The 3,910-nt window shown below is 58.1% G+C and overlaps 1 long non-coding RNA gene across 1 annotated transcript; it reads right to left on the reverse strand.

Annotated features, from left to right (window-relative positions):
• Positions 1-2,171: 2,171 nt before the first annotated feature.
• On the reverse strand, positions 2,172-2,564 carry LOC130930505 (uncharacterized). Its single transcript, XR_009067063.1, has 2 exons — positions 2,317-2,564; positions 2,172-2,257 (listed from the first exon to the last, which is right to left on the reverse strand). It is a non-coding gene; the product is annotated as an uncharacterized LOC130930505 (long non-coding RNA).
• Between the last annotated feature and the right edge of the window lie 1,346 nt (positions 2,565-3,910).

Here is a 3,910-nt window from a genome sequence, read left to right on the forward strand (position 1 = left end):
TTAAAACACAATAAAACAAGCTAAAAACAGGTTAAAAGAGGGTTGCCTAGGTCCCAGCTAGGGCAGGGTGGCGTGGCGTCCATCTCACCCCTGGGAGGACACTGCTCCATGGTTCGGTATGCACTGCAAACGTAACAAATAAAACTAGGAAAAGTCACGGCAAACCACCCCAAAAAAATACCTCTGAGCAGGCCTCCGAGGGGTTGAGCCTACCAAGGCCCTGCTGGGACACCCCTCAAAGTGTCTCTAAAAAGTTAAAAAACAGTAATAAAAATGGATCTAAAAAAGAATAACAATGCGTCCACCTCTAGTCCTCTTCCCATGGTGCGGCGTTCGTCCGCGAAGCGGGACCTTCATGTGTCCTCCCAATGCCGTATTTATAGCGGACAAGTGTTAATTAAGCTGATTGGGAGCACCTGGGGGGTGAGAGTTCAGACGCTTGTCCGCAGCGCCCCCTTCAGTACGCTATATTTTTCTCCCCCTTTTGGCGGTGGTCGTCCCGACCACGATCGGCCATACCACAGTCGCTCAGCGTGCGGGAGCAGCTGCGTGAGTCGGTGGGCTGCTGTCTTCGGCTTGCGCGCTGGGCGGCGGCGTGTGCGTCGGCGTGCGCGTCGGCGGGCCGCTGTCTTCGGCGTGCGTGCATCGGCGGGCCGTTGTCGTCGTCGTGCGTGCATCGGCAGCTGCGTGCGTGCGTCGGCGTGCGTGCATCGGCGGCTGCGTGCGTGCATGCATGCGTCGGCGGGCCGCTGTCGTCGGCGTGCGTGCATCGGCGGCTGCGTGCGTGCGTGCGTCGGCGGGCCGCTGTCGTCGTCGTGCGTGCATCGGCGGGCCGCTCTCGTCGGCGTTCGTGCGTAGGCGGGGCCGCTCTCGTCGGCGTGCGTGCGTAGGCGGGGCCGCTCTCGTCGGCGTGCGTGCGTGCGTAGGCCGGGCCGCTCTCGTCGGCGTTCGTGCGTGCATCGGCGGGCCGCTCTCGTCGGCGTTCGTGCGTGCATCGGCGGGCCGCTCTCGTCGGCGTGCGTGCGTGCGTAGGCGGGGCCGCTCTCGTCGGCGTTCGTGCGTGCGTAGGCGGGGCCGCTCTCGTCGGCGTTCGTGCTTCGGCGTGCGGGGCCGCTCTCGTCGGCGTTCGTGCTTCGGCGTGCGGGGCCGCTCTCGTCGGCGTTCGTGCTTCGGCGTGCGGGGCCGCTCTCGTCGGCGTTCGTGCTTCGGCGTGCGGAGCCGCTCCCGTCGGCGTTCGTGCTTCGGCGTGCGGGGCCGCTCCCGTCGGCGTTCGTGCTTCGGCGTGCGGGGCCGCTCCCGTCGGCGTTCGTGCTTCGGCGTGCGGGGCCGCTCCCGTCGGCGTTCGTGCTTCGGCGTGCGGGGCCGCTCCCGTCGGCGTTCGTGCTTCGGCGTGCGGGGCCGCTCCCGTCGGCGTTCGTGCTTCGGCGTGCGGGGCCGCTCCCGTCGGCGTTCGTGCTTCGCCGTGCGGGGCCGCTCCCGTCGGCGTTCGTGCTTCGCCGTGCGGGGCCGCTCTCGTCGGCGTTCGTGCGTCGCCGTGCGGGGCCGCTCTCGTCGGCGTTCGTGCGTCGCCGTGCGGGGCCGCTCTCGTCGGCGTTCGTGCGTCGCCGTGCGGGGCCGCTCTCGTCGGCGTTCGTGCGTCGCCGTGCGGGGCCGCTCTCGTCGGCGTTCGTGCGTCGCCGTGCGGGGCCGCTCTCGTCGGCGTTCGTGCGTCGCCGTGCGGGGCCGCTCTCGTCGGCGTTCGTGCGTCGCCGTGCGGGGCCGCTCTCGTCGGCGTTCGTGCGTCGCCGTGCGGGGCCGCTCTCGTCGGCGTTCGTGCGTCGGCGTGCGGGGCCGCTCTCGTCGGCGTTCGTGCGTCGCCGTGCGGGGCCGCTCTCGTTGCCGTGCTCGCTGTCGTCGGCGATCGTGCTTCGGCGTGCTCGCTGTCGTCGGCGATCGTACTTCGGTGGGGCCGCTCCCGTCGGCCAGGCAACTCAAATTATGCCCTGGCTAGGCCTTCACTCTTGCCCTCCTCCTGCCGTGTCATCAGGGGTCCTGCCAACAACGCCACTTGTAACAAATGCGGAAATGTTCGTTTACCCCTGAGACAGCGGCAAGGAGGAGGCTCGGAAGGGCTTTGGAGTTCACACCAGTTTATTTAAAACACAATAAAACAAGCTAAAAACAGGTTAAAAGAGGGTTGCCTAGGTCCCAGCTAGGGCAGGGTGGCGTGGCGTCCATCTCACCCCTGGGAGGACACTGCTCCATGGTTCGGTATGCACTGCAAACGTAACAAATAAAACTAGGAAAAGTCACGGCAAACCACCCCAAAAAAAATACCTCTGAGCAGGCCTCCGAGGGGTTGAGCCTACCAAGGCCCTGCTGGGACACCCCTCAAAGTGTCTCTAAAAAGTTAAAAAACAGTAATAAAAATGGATCTAAAAAAGAATAACAATGCGTCCACCTCTAGTCCTCTTCCCGTGGTGCGGCGTTCGTCCGCGAAGCGGGACCTTCATGTGTCCTCCCAATGCCGTATTTATAGCGGACAAGTGTTAATTAAGCTGATTGGGAGCACCTGGGGGGTGAGAGTTCAGACGCTTGTCCGCAGCGCCCCCTTCAGTACGCTACATCTATCGTGCGCAGTGTCATCAATAAGTGTAAAGCCTATGGCACTGTGGCTAACCTCCCTAGATGTGGACGGAAAAGAAAAATTGACGAGAGATTTCAACAAAAGATTGTGCGGCTGGTGGATAAAGAACCTCAACTAACATCCAAACAAGTTCAATCTGTCCTGCAGTCCGAGGGTACAACAGTGTAAACCCGTACTATCCATCGGCGTCTGAATGAAAAGGGACTCTATGGTTGGATACCCAGGAAAACCCCACTTCTGACCCAGAGACATAAAAAAGCCAGGCTGGAGTTTGCCAAAACCTACCTAAGAAAGCCATAAACGTTTTTGAAGATTGTTCTATGGTTAGATGAGACAAAAGTCAAGCTTTTTGGGCGACCGTCCGGTGGATCATATTCCGAGGGCGGAGCAAGCAACCGCAAACAGACAGCGGAGTGGACCAATCAGCGACGGGCAGACGTGACATCGTTAAAGCGACAAGTAATTAGCGTTAGCGGAGAATGGAGACGTTTATTCAACATGGCTAGCGCAAGCCATGTTGACTGTTGTGAATGACTTGTGTCGATGTGTTTTTGGTAATTTAAAACAGGTTTTACCGCGGATTGGAACATATTCTCGGCTCTCCCGTTCACCATCTGTGTTGTTGTAGAGACGACTTTCGGCGCGCAAGAGTGACGCTACTCGTTAAGAACACGTCACGCAAATAAACGAATCTGATTGGACGGTTGATTTTGTCCTTGTTCGAGAGGCCGTTAATGGGCTGGGTCCCAGACTATTTCTCACAGTGTTTGAAAAATACAGGGAGAATAGTCTGGCAGTGCCAGGCAAGGAAAAGACATCAACATAGAGTTGACAGGAAAAAAAACAAACCCTTTAAAGAAAAGAACACGGTCCCCACAGTCAAACATGGCGGAGGTTCCTTAATGTTTTGGGGTTGTTTTACTGCCTCTGGTACTGGACTGTTTGACCGTGTGCATGGCATTATGAAGTCTGAAGACTACCAACTAATTTAGCAGCATAATGTAGTGTATGAAAGCTGGGTCTCCCTCAGAAGTCAGGTGTCTTCCATTAGGACAATGACCCAAAATACATTAAAAAAACATTAGAAAATGGTTTGAGAGAAAGCACTGGAGACTTCTAAAGTGGCCAGCAATGAGTCCAGACCTGAATCCTATAAAACACCTGTGGAGGGATCTGAAAATGGCAGTTTGGGGAAGGTACCCTTCAAATCTCAGAGACCTGGAGCAGTTGGCCAAAGAACTAAAATTCCAGCAGAGCATTGTAAGAAACTCATTGATGGATATC

This window comes from Corythoichthys intestinalis, chromosome 14, assembly GCF_030265065.1.
Source record: "Corythoichthys intestinalis isolate RoL2023-P3 chromosome 14, ASM3026506v1, whole genome shotgun sequence".
Lineage (NCBI taxonomy): Eukaryota > Metazoa > Chordata > Actinopteri > Syngnathiformes > Syngnathidae > Corythoichthys > Corythoichthys intestinalis.